Genomic DNA, 13,425 nt, shown 5'->3' on the forward strand with positions numbered 1-13,425 from the left:
GGAATGCATTCAGGTATATGCAACTGAGGGCTTTTGCAAGGCAACAGGTGAGGGAATTCCCGCAGCTCCCGACACAAGAGGTGCAGGACAGAGTGATCTCAAAGACATGGGTGGGGGATGGTAAGGTGTCAGATATATATAGGGAAATGAGGGACGAAGGGGAGACTATGGTAGATGAACTAAAAGGGAAATGGGAAGAAGAGCTGGGGGAGGAGATCGAGGAGGGGCTGTGGGCAGATGCCCTAAGCAGGGTAAACTCGTCGTCCTCGTGTGCCAGGCTAAGCCTGATTCAGTTTAAGGTATTACACAGGGCACATATGACTGGAGCACGGCTCAGTAAATTTTTTGGGGTGGAGGATAGGTGTGCGAGGTGCTCGAGAAGCCCAGCGAATCATACCCATATGTTTTGGTCATGCCCGGCACTACAGGGGTTTTGGATGGGGGTGACAAAGGTGCTTTGAAAAGTTGTAGGAGTCCGGGTCGAACCAAGCTGGGGGTTGGCTATATTTGGGGTTGCACAAGAGCCGGGAGTGCAGGAGGCGAGAGAGGCCGATGTTTTGGCCTTTGCGTCCCTAGTAGCCCGGCACAGGATATTGCTAATGTGGAAAGAAGCCAAGCCCCCGGGGGTGGAGACCTGGATAAATGACATGGCGGGGTTTATAAAGTAGAGCGGATTAAGTTCGTCCTGAGGGGGTCGGCTCAAGGGTTCACCAGGCGGTGGCAACCGTTCGTCGAATACCTTGCAGAAAGATAGACGGAATGGGAAAAAGAAGGCAGCAGCAGCAGCCCAGGATCGGGGGGGGGGGGGGGGGGGGGGGAGGAACCAGAAGGACTCTCAGGGTTGTTAATATATACTGTATAGTATGTATAGGTCGTTGCTACAGATAATTATATATTGGACTGTTAAATTATATTTTTGGAGAGTGTTACTTGTGACAAGGCAGTTGCCAATTAGGGCTAGTTTTCATTTTTGTTATTTATTATCTATTTATTTTTTGTTTATAAAATAGGTCATTGTTATTTGTGTTGTTATAATATTGTGTAAAGGATGCACAATGTACTGTGTTGGTTGACCAAAAATTTTCAATAAAATATTTAATATAAAAAAAAAATGCATTACCTCACATTTGTCCGGATTAAACTCCATCTGCCATCTCTCCGCCCAAGTCTCCAAACAATCTAAATCCTGCTGTATCCTGTGACAGTCCTCGTCGCTATCCGCAATTCCACCAACCTTTGTGTCGTCTGCAAACCTACTAATCAGACCAGTTACATTTTCCTCCAAATCATTTATATATACTACAAACAGCAAAGGTCCCAGCACTGATCCCTGCGGAACACCACTGGTCACAGCCCTCCAATTAGAAAAGCATCCTTCCATTGCTACTCTCTGCCTTCTATGACCTAGCCAGTTCTGTATCCACCTTGCCAGCTCACCCCTGATCCCGTGTGACTTCACCTTTTGTACTAGTCTACCATGAGGGGCCTTGTCAAAGGCCTTACTGAAGTCCATATAGACAACATCCACTGCCCTACCTGCATCAATCATCTTAGTGACCTCCTCGAAAAACTCTATCAAGTTAGTGAGACACGACCTCCCCTTCACAAAACCATGCTGCCTCTCACTAAACGTCCATTTGCTTCCAAATGGGAGTAGATCCTGTCTCGAAGAATTCTCTCCAGTAATTTCCCTACCACTGAAGTAAGGCTCACCGGCCTGTAGTTCCCGGGATTATCCTTGCTACCCTTCTTAAACAGAGGAACAACATTGGCTATTCTCCAGTCCTCCGGGACATCCCCTGAAGACAGTGAGGATCCAAAGATTTCTGTCAAGGCCTCAGCAATTTCCTCTCCAGCCTCCATCAGTATTCTGGGGTAGATCCCATCAGGCCCTGGGGACTTATCTACCTTAATATTTTTTAAGACACCCAACACCTCGTCTTTTTGGATCTCAATGTGACCCAGGCTATCTACACACCCTTCTCCAGACTCAACATCTACCAATTTCTTCTCTTTGGTGAATACTGATGCAAAATATTCATTCAGTACTTCGCCCATTTCCTCTGGCTCCACACACAGATTCCCTTGCCTATCCTTCAGTGGGCCAACCCTTTCCCTGGCTACCCTCTTGCTTTTTATGTACGCGTAAAAAGCCTTGGGATTTTCCTTAACCCTATTTGCCAATGACTTTTCATGACCCCTTCTAGCCCTCCTGACTCCTTGCTTAAGTTCCTTCCTACTTTCCTTATATTCCACGCAGGCTTTGTCTGTTCCCAGCCTTTTAGCCCTGACAAATGCCTCCTTTTTCTTTTTGACGAGGCCTACAATATCTCTCGTTATCCAAGGTTCCCGGAAATTGCCGTATTTATCCTTCTTCCTCACAGGAACATGCCGGTCCTGAATTCCTTTCAACTGACACTTGAAAGCCTCCCACATGTCAGATATTGATTTGCCCTCAAACATCCGCCCCCAATCTATGTTCTTCAGTTCCCACCTAATATTGTTATAATTAGCCTTCCCCAATTTAGCACATTCATCCTCGGACCACTCTTATCCTTGTCCACCAGTACTTTAAAACTTACTGAATTGTGGTCACTGTTACCGAAATGCTCCCCTACTGAAACATCTACCACCTGGCCGGGCTCATTCCCCAATACCAGGTCCAGTACCGCCCCTTCCCTAGTTGGACTGTCTACATATTGTTTTAAGAAGCCCTCCTGGATGCTCCTTACAAACTCCGCCCTGTCTAAGCCCCTGGCACTAAGTGAGTCCCAGTCAATATTGGGGAAGTTGAAGTCTCCCATCACCACAACCCTGTTGTTTCTACTCTTTTCCAAAATCTGTCTACCTATCTGCTCCTCTATCTCCCGCTGGCTGTTGGGAGGCCTGTAGTAAACCCCCAACATTGTGACTGCACCCTTCTTATTCCTGATCTCTACCCATATAGCCTCACTGCCCTCTGAGGTGTCCTCTCGCAGTACAGCTGTGATATTCTCCTGAACAAGTAGCGCAACTCCGCCTCCCCTTTTACATCCCCCTCTATCCCGCCTGAAACATCTAAATCCTGGAACGTTTAGCTGCCAATCCTGCCCTTCCCTCAACCGGTCTCTGTAATGGCAACAACATCATAGTTCCAAGTACTAATCCAAGCTCTAAGTTCATCTGCCTTACCCGTAATACTTCTTGCATTAAAACATATGCACTTCAGGCCACCAGACCCGCTGTGTTCAGCAACTTTTCCCTGTCTGCTCTGCCTCAGAGCCCCACTGTCCCTATTCCCTAGCTCTCCTTCAATGCTCTCACCTTCTGACCTATTGCTCCCGTGCGATTCCCAGGCACAATTGAAACACTTGGGGACTATAAAGTAAAGCTTGGGGACTATAAAGTCAAGCCCCCAAGTTCAAATCGTCCTTCTTGGCAGGGTCACTCAACAACGCGAATCAACCCCTGAGAGTGAACTGCCCAGCTGCCGCACCAACCAAGTAAGTCTCTAGTCAACGCTCGCTACGAGATAGGCGCTCCTAGCTACCAGTCCATACCAGCTTTTGAATCCTGCAGACTCAGGACCTGAACGAAAGGCCATTTGTTCCCCTGACCCGGTGGGCCAATTCCGAAGCTAAGTCTAGGCCTTTTAGTGATATAAATAGTCTAGAAAGTAGAGTTTATGCATAAGTAGTGACTTACTGTATATAAGAAATGTGTTTTGATTTGAATCTTACTAATTGGTGTGTTGAGATATTGATCAGTACTTGAACTTGGACCTCGTGGCGGTATCATAAAGATACCTGGCGACTCTAGAGCAAAGGTTAAACAAACAGAGCAAATTACGAATTAAGAGCCAACCAAAAGTTAGCAACAGGAAGACTATCAGTGTCGGTAATAAATATTCAGTCATTAAAAATAAAATTCAAATGGTCAATCATGATATTTTAAGGATTACTTGGACTGCATATTGCAAAAGCCAGGAGCTTCAGAGAAAAACATTTTTTTTAAAACTGACTGAACACATTGGCCCAGGGGAATAGCTTAAAATGTTCATTATATTTTATGATCAATCGCTTTTGGTGTTCGTCTTTCCAGATCTTGTGGCAAATCAGACTCCAGCACAAGCCATGTACTCGCATTGTTGCGTGGTCCATCACATGAGGATGGCAATGCGCCACTTGACAAATGTGTGAGAAACCTGATGGGGTGCAGACAGGAGGCTGAGCTTCTTACTCACCTCCACGTTCAGATATTTAGCCGATTTACTGGGAAAAATAAAATTCTGCAGCATCCAGATCAGAATCGGAACTGTGCACACCACAACCCCGACATCAGGAATGCCGGTGTGGAGGCCAGTCCATTGCCCATCTGTACAATCTAATTGTTCTGGTCCTGCCCCAAGCTAATCGGTTTCCGTAATAATAATCTTTATTAGCATCACAAGTCGGCTTACATTAACGCTGCAATGAAGTTACTGTGAAAAGCCCCTCGTCGCCACATTCCGGTGCCTGTTCAGGTACACAGAGGGAGAATTCAGAATGTCCAATTTATCTAACAGCACGTCTTTCGGGGCTTGTGGGAGGAAAGCGGAGCACCCAGAACTACAGGCCGGTGAGCCTTACTTCAGTGGTAGAGAAATTACTGGAGAGAATTCTTCGAGACAGGATCTGCTCCCATTTGGAAACAAATGGACGTATCAGTGAGAGGCGGCATGGTTTTGTGAAGGGGAGGTCGTGTCTCACTAACTTGATAGAGTTTTTCGAGGAGGTCACTAAGATGATTAATGCAGGTAGGGCAGTGGATGTTGTCTATATGGACTTCAGTAAAGCTTTTGACAAGGTCCCTCATACATATATGGTAGACTAGTACAAAAGGTGAAGTCACACGGGATCAGGGGTGAGCTGGCAAGGTGGATACAGAACTGGCTAGGTCATAGAAGGCAGAGAGTAGCAATGGAAGGATGCTTTTCTAATTGGAGGGCTGTGACCAGTGGTGTTCCACAGGGATCAGTACTGGGACCTTTGCTGTTTGTAGTATATATAAATGATTTGGAGGAAAATGTAACTGGTCTGATTAGTAAGTTTGCAGACGACACAAAGGTTGGTGGAATTGCGGATAGCGATGAGGACTGTCAGAGGATACAGCAGGATTTAGATTGTTTGGAGACTTGGGCGGAGAGATGGCAGATGGAGTTTAATCAGGACAAATGTGAGGTAATGCATTTTGGAAGGTCTAATGCAGGTAGGGAATATACAGTGAATGGTAGAACACTCAAGAGTATTGAAAGTCAAAGAGATCTAGGAGTACAGGTCCACAGGTCATTGAAAGGGGCAACACAGGTGGAGAAGGTAGTCAAGAAGGAATACGGCATGCTTGCCTTCATTGGCCGGGGCATTGAGTATAAGAATTGGCAAGTCATGTTGCAGCTGTCTAGAACCTTAGTTAGGCCACACTTGGGAGTATAGTGTTCAATTCTGGTCGCCACACTACCAGAAGGATGTGGCGGCTTTAGAGAGGGTGCAGAAGAGATTTACCAGAATGTTGCCTGGTATGGAGGGCATTAGCTATGAGGAGCGGTTGAATAAACTCGGTTTGTTCTCACTGGAACGAAGGAGGTTGAGGGGCGACCTGATAGAGGTCTACAAAATTATGAGGGGCATAGACAGAGTGGATAGTCAGAGGCTTTTCCCCGGGGTAGAGGGGTCAATTACTAGGGGGCATAGGTTTAAGGTGAGAGGGGCAAGGTTTAGAGTAGATGTACGAGGCAAGTGTTTTACGCAGAGGGTAGTGGGTGCCTGGAACTCGCTACCGGAGGTGGTGGTGGAAGCAGGGACGATAGTGACATTTAAGGGGCATCTTGACAAATACATGAATAGGATGGGAATAGAGGGATACGGACCCAGGAAGTGTAGAAGATTGTAGTTTAGTCGGGCAGCATGGTCGGCACGGGCTTGGAGGGCCGAAGGGCCTGTTCCTGTGCTGTACATTTCTTTGTTCTTTGTTGTTCTTTGTTCACCCGGAGGAAACCCACGCAGACACGGGGAGAATGTGCAGACTCTGCACAGACAGTGACCCAAGCCGGGAATCGAACCTGGGACCCTGATGCTGTGAAGAGTTCCACAGATTCACCAGATGGAAACATTCTCTCCACATCTACTCTATCCAGGACACGCAGTATCCTGTAAGTTTCAATAAGATCCCCCCTCATCCTTCTAAACTCCAATGAATACAGACCTACGTCCTCAACCGTTCCTCATACGACTAGCTCTTTATTCCAGGGATCATTCTTGTGACCCTCTTCTGGACCCTTTCCAAGGTCAGCACATCCTTCCTTAGATACAGGGCCCAAAACTGCTCACAATACTCCAAATGGGGTCTGACCAGAGCCTTATATAGCCTCAGAAGTACATCCCTGGTCTTGTATTCTAGCCCTCTCGACATGAATGCTAACATTGCATTTGTCTTCCTTAACTGCCAACTGAACCTGCACGTTAACCTTAAGAGAATCGTGAACAAGGACTCCCAAGTCCCTTTGTGCTATTGATTTCCTCAGCATCTTCCCATTTAGAAAATAGGCTATGCCTCCATTTCTCCTTCCAAAGTGCATGATCTCACACTTTTCCACATTGTATTCCATCTGCCACTTCTTTGCCCACTCTCCTAGCCTGTCCAAGTCCTTCTGAAGCTTGCCTGCTTCCTCAAAAGTACCTGCCCCTCTATAGATCTTTGTATCATCTGCAAACTTAGCAACAGAGCCTTCAGTTCCTTCCTCCAGATCATTAATGTATATTGTGAAAACTTGTGGTCCCAGCACCAACCCCTGAGGTACACCACTAGTCACCGGCTGCCATCCTGAAAAAGACCCCTTTATCCCCACTCTCTGCCTTCTGCCAGTCAGCCAATCCTCTATCCATGCCAGCATCTTACCCTTAACATCATGGGCTCTTAATTATTTTACAGTCTCCTATGCGGCACCTTGTCAAAGGCCTTCTGGAAATCTAAATAAATCACATCCACTGGTTCTCCTTTGTCTAACTTCCTTGTTACTTCCTCAAAGAACTCTGACAGATTTGTCAGACATGACCTCCCCTTGACGAAGCCGAGCTGGCTCAGTCCTATTTTACCATGCACTTCCAAGAACTCCACAATCTCATCTTTAATAATGGACTGTAAAATCTTACCAATGACCAAAGTCCGGCTAACCAGCCTATAATTTCCCGTCTTCTGTCTCCCTCCCTTCTTAAACAGCGGTATTACATTAGCCACTTTCCAGTTCTCTGGGACCCTTCCTGCCTCCAGTGATTCCTGAAAGATCACCACCAATGCCTCCACAATTTCCTCAGCTATCTTTTTTAGGACCCAAGTGTGTAGTCCACCCGGACAAGGTGATTTATCCACCTTCAGACCTTTCAGTTTCCCCAGAACCTTCTCCTTAGTAATGGTCACTGCACTCACCTCTGCCCCCTGGTTCTCCTGGAGCTCTGGCATCCCACTGGTGTCTTCCACCATGAAGACTGATGCAAAGTAACTCGTTTTATGGTTCGGGTGGCGCCCTTCACCAGTTCGGATCCTGCAAAAATGTTGACCCATCTTTCTGTTTCAGGTGCTGACAAACATGGTGGGCACTTTTTATCATAAAGAACAACTTGCCTCTTGAATGGAGTAAAATATCCCAAGGTGCTTCACATGAGCATCGAATAACAACACTGAGTTAACCCCTGGTGTGAGACTTTGCTTGTCCAGAACCAAACTGCAGCCAAAAACTGGGTGATGATCAACATCCAAGTAGGAAAATAGGTTTAATAATAATAATAATAATCACTCATTGTCACAAGTAGGCTTCAATGAAGTTACTCTGAAAATCCCCTAGTCGCCACATTCCGCCGCCCGGTACGGGAATTGAACCCACATGGCTGGCTGTGTTCTGCATTACAAGCCAGCGATTTAGCCCACTGTGCTAAACCAGTGTCCGCTCACCTTATAACCAGACAATGGAAGACGATAGGTCTGTCCGAATCAACCCTCAGTGAGAAATAGAGGTCCTGTGTGCCTCTTGGTTATAGACCAAAGACTGTTTACAGTGAACAAGAGCACAAATTAACAAGATCAGCCCTCACTCTCTCTCGACAGACACAAACATCACAGAGGGGAAAGGGTGATTGAAAGGTAAATAAATTATTGATAAAAATAAAAGGATAAGCACTGTAGCATCGTGGTTAACACTATGGCTTCACAGCGCCAGGGTCCCAGGTTCGATTCCCAGCTTGGGTCACTGTCTGTGCGGAGTCTGCACGTTCTCCCTGTGTCTGCATGATTTCCTCCGGGTGCTCCGGTTTCCTCCCACAAGTCCCGAGAGACGTGCTATTAGGAAATTTGGACATCGTGATTTCTCCCTCTGTGTACCCGAACAGGCACCAGAATGTGGCGACTAGGGGGTTTTCACAGTAACTTCATTGCAGTGTTAATGTAAACCTACTTGTGACAATAAAGATTATTATTATAATAGAACATAGAACATAGAACAATACAGCGCAGTACAGGCCCTTCGGCCCACGATGTTGCACCGAAACAAAAGCCATCTAACCTACACTATGCCATTATCATCCATATGTTATTGGTATCTTTGATGCACTGGGATGACTTCTAGTTAGTATCTTTCTGGAGTTCAAGCTTTTGTTTCGGTACTTCTTCCTTCTAGGCTCGAGATGGTTTTCTCTGGCACGGTTGTTGATTTTCTCTGTCGATTTCAAGTTTACAGCAAAGATGTGCCAGGCACTTACTGGTTTTAGAACAATAAAGCAGTTCTTTACTTCAACAATGAGAGAAGGAGCGGGAGAGAGAGAGAGAGAGAGAGAGAGAGAGAGAGAGAGAGAATGTTCCTTCTGCTTCCGAGGTCTAATAACTTCTACGAAGTTCTCTCAGAATGCATCATGCAGGAACCAATCAGTGACCAATGTCAGGCAGAACGCTGCCCTTGGCCAACCCACCAGCTGCAACCAGCCAATCAAACTGACTTCCTCCAAAACCAGTTCCGAAGATTCACTCGGCACTGACAAGTTTAGTTTCTCCTCTCCAAGATACAAAACCTCGGGACATACTGTCCTGACGAGCTGGCTGCATCAGCTTGAGTCCACTGCTTAAACGAACATTCCGATCACGGGTCTACAGACCAAAAATAATAAAATAAATGGGAACAAAGGAAATAAACAGAAAAGACACTTACAATCTTAACCCAGGTTTTAATAACATTACTGCAAAAAAATATGATCATTTCTTACATTCATCACATGGGACTATCTGGAAGAGGGATGGTCTAGGGGCTTGATGTCTCATATGGATCACGTATGCAACTAAGTGTATGCTTACTCTAAATGAAAGTAAAGTGGGAACCGCTCAATAAAGATCAAGAGTTAGTTTTGAACTGTACCTTTGAGTTGTTTTGTTGGGTGTTGAATCTCGTCATACTGGCCGCAATTCTAGCATCACGAGCTCAAAGGGATAATTCCCTGCAGCTTTCTCAAATTTGGCCCAGAAATTCATGAGAAGTTAGCAGGGCAGATAGTTGGAGGCTTAGGAAAGGGAGTAGGTGTTAAGGAGTGATTTGGAGGAGGAGGAGAGAGAGAGGTGTAGAGTGTTAAGGAAGAATTCCAGAACTTAAGGCGTAGACAAATGTAGGCAGGGCTAACAATGATGGATCAGTTTAAATCAGAATGCACAAGAGATCAGAGCTAGGGGAGCTCAGAGAACCCGGAGGGTTGTGAGGTTGGAGGCGGTTTCGGAGATGGGGGATGGGGTGGCGAGGCCTTGTCGGGATTTGAACACAGGGATGGGAATATTAATATCAGGGTAATCCCAGACTGGGAGTCAATACAGAATGATGAGTACAGGACGGATAGGTGAGCAGGACTTTGTGCGAGTTAGGATATGGACTACAGGGTTCAGTAACTGTAGGGTGACAAATGAAAGATAGGAGGCCTCAATTAAGTTAATATATTCAGAGACTAAAGTTCGAAATTGCACAGTTTTTACTATTTCAATGTTTGTGTAAACTAGAAAAGTAAAGGAACCTTGTTGAGCTGATCATTTGATAAGCATTGTCAAATGCAGGAAATGATGAAAGAAATGTATTTCGTTCAGCTCTTAATTTGAACTTGATCAGCTCATCAAGCCTCCATGCACTCATTCTGTGGATTGGGAGGAAAAGTATTTGTGAATGTGACAATTGTAACAATCTTCAAGAAGGGAGATAAATCATGCTGTGGAAATTATCGAGGTTCCCCCCCCCCCCCCCCCACTTTTTCATAGCAGGGAAAATTCTGACATGCATTCTCCTGAAGAGCCTCCTTCCCGTGGCTGAGGAAATTTTCCCAGGGTCACAGCATGGCTTCAGGCCATCCAGAGGGACCTCCGACATGGTCTTTTGTTGCCAGACAAATCCGTGATAAATGTCAAGAACAACACCAGGAACTCTTCATCCGTTAATCGCAAAGCTCTGTGGGTTGTGCTTCAAAGATTTGGATGTCCAAGAATTTTCATCACAATCCTGCAATTGCCTCACGATGATAATACTGCTACTGTCTTGAGTGGGAGACCTGAAACAGGCTCCTTCAAATTCCAGACTGGGGTCAAGCAAGGTGACAGCCGCCATACCGTTTACAATCTACTGGACAGCGACTCGACACCTCAAAGATCAACTGCTCTCTGATGTGACCTCCTAGGTGAAAAACCCTTCAACCTCAGTCAACTCCATGGCCACCGTGATCGGGTTTGCGGGTATTTGTGGAATCACCGCGATTCAAGACGGGGGCTCACAACCACCTTCTCAGGGGCTAGTGAGGATGGGGATCAAAATCTGCCCTTGGCAGTGATGCTCACATCCCATGATGGGATAAAGAAAGGTTTTCCACACTGCCTCTGCAGCGATTCGGAGATCCGTCTGAATCTTTACGGAAAAACACAGGGCGCGATTCACCGCTCAGTGACGCCGATATCATAATCGGCTTTTGGGCGGAGCATCTCATCCAACGGCCAAATCGGGGGTGGCGGCGGTTTGATGCCGGTTTTCTATCCTCCGCCCCCTCTGAAATGGCATCATTGAATCGCGCCGTTGGAACGGTGTTGGCGCGTCACCTGATGGGCTGAGTTCCCGACCGCGCGGGGGACGTGTGGTCTCAGTGGCCGGTAACCTGGCTTGGCATCTGCGGACTGTGTCCTGTGCCACGATAGCTGTGCTGCTGACTGGGGGGGAGGGGGGGGGGGGGCTTCGGCGAGGACTGGGGTATTGGTAGGGGTGGCCAGGAGACACTATTTGCAGGTCGGGTCCGCGCACGGCCGGCGCCATGTTTTAGGGCGCGACCGCTGCAGGTCGTCGCTGTGCGCGGCCACGGACCGGGTCACTCTCCAGCCGTTTATATCATGGGAACCGGGGGTCTTACCCGCCGCGGCTGCTAGCCCCTCACCAGTCGCAGGATCGGTGAGGGTTCGGCGCCGATTTTGGTATCGTAAAATGCCACAGTTCCCACACCAGTGTCGGCACTCAGCCTCCAAATTGGTGAATCCAGCCCACAGACTTTAAACCAGGAAACCCCAGTAATGGTATTTACTGTCGTGTCAACCAAAATGCAAATAAAAGGAAGTATAATTGAGGGAGATAAACAGACAGAAAGGAAAAAGTAAAATACAGATAGTTTAAATATTTTCTTTACACACTGGTCTCCTGCACAATGCAAATTGGCCACAAAGATGACCGCCGATATACATCTGCGCATGCGATCTAGCCCACCCAAGCGCAAAAAAACAATGATGCCAAACCTCAGTGTTTGTCTTTGATTTATGGGCCAAAGTGTGGAAAGCAGGAACAAGAACAAGAGACATGGTGTTGATTTATTGCATTTTCTGAGTATATGTGTATCGTGCATCAAGGTGATTAAAGCTGTACTTTGCCACACATGCACAGAAACCAGCACACGGCTCTTGAAGCACTTTGTGTAATACGCCTATGTTTTCTTTCAAACGCTGAAGAGAGAGAAACTCTCAATGTAGCTACAAACGTCGCACAACGAGGGCACTGTGGTGCCGCTCAGAGCTCAGCTTCACATTCTTGATTACGCCATAGCTTCCATCAGCTTCTGGAATAATACATTTTCCCCATTGTCACCAACTTCAGACAACAAGATAATCTTATGCTAGCAACTTCACCTTATCACGTTTAACAAGATAGAAAATAAGGCATTTTGGAGTTTGAGAGGGGAAATAACCCAGCATTCAGCCTTGGCTCGCTTTTTATTGATCAGCTGTTTGTGATGCAGAAGATTGCATCTGGCTACTGCGTTACTGTCAGGAATCGAAGGAAAATTTGAATTTCATAAGGGAACCTTCAAACCAAAAGTAGACAAATTAAACTTGGATGGATCCAAGTACATTAGGTCCCTTCATTCAAAAGACAGTTAAATCAGGAGCGTGGTGTACACAGGCATCCCTAGCTAGTGGAACTCATTGCTTGCAATGGCGACACATCAGTACACGTGCACTGAATTGGCAGCCTTTACTTTTTAGAAATTTTCAACAATAATTAAAATCTGAAGGAATGTGTCTCCAGGCTTGCAAAACTCAAGTTTTAGTGTCAGAAAGGTTGTTTGTCAGTGATTAATACTTAAAACGCTGTAAACAATTCATTTATACTTGACAAGCCTTATTTTCTCTGGTGTAGCAAGTGAAGTAATTGCAGAAATGTTAACACCCTTCCATGTGTTTAAACATCAAGCCTCTTGGTTCAGTGCTGGTTATGAAGGAGCAGGGCAAATGGGCAACAGCTTGATTTCCATGTTTAAATACACATGTACCGATACTGGAAAGCACTGTATGATTTATTAGTGAGCTCCGACAGCCTTACTGAAACGCCATTGCAAATTGTGAGCTGGTTCTACTTCACCCAGACGGTTACTGCATCATTAAGTGATGCAACTAATCAAGGCTATGTCAGAGACTTCTAATGGGAATCGTTCGCCATCTGAAATCATCTCGATGAGCTCAGCAGTAGATGCTCCCTTTCAGGCCACCCACCACCAATCCGCGGAAATGTAAATCCAGACATTCTATTCTACGTTCTATCGGCTCAAGCGGAAATGTTCTGCAATGCACTGCCTGAAATGGACACGGAGCCAGAGTTATGAACAACTAGGTCAATTGGACAAACGATTGAAGGGGGAAATATATTGCAGAGCTATGGTGGGGTGGAGGTGGGGCTCATTGGGGACCTCTTCCCAAGAGCTGGTACGACACAATGGCCTCCTTCTGTCCCCCATAATTCTATGATTAAGAAAAAAGATGTTAAAATAATTTGTGGACAACATAGATTAAGCAGCATAAAAACACACCATTCTGCTGGTGTTTAGGCTCCAGTCAAGCTCTGTGCTAGTGCGTGGTCAATTCCCACCTCGC

This window comes from Scyliorhinus torazame, chromosome 11 (genome assembly GCF_047496885.1).
Source record: "Scyliorhinus torazame isolate Kashiwa2021f chromosome 11, sScyTor2.1, whole genome shotgun sequence".
NCBI classification, from domain to species: domain Eukaryota; kingdom Metazoa; phylum Chordata; class Chondrichthyes; order Carcharhiniformes; family Scyliorhinidae; genus Scyliorhinus; species Scyliorhinus torazame.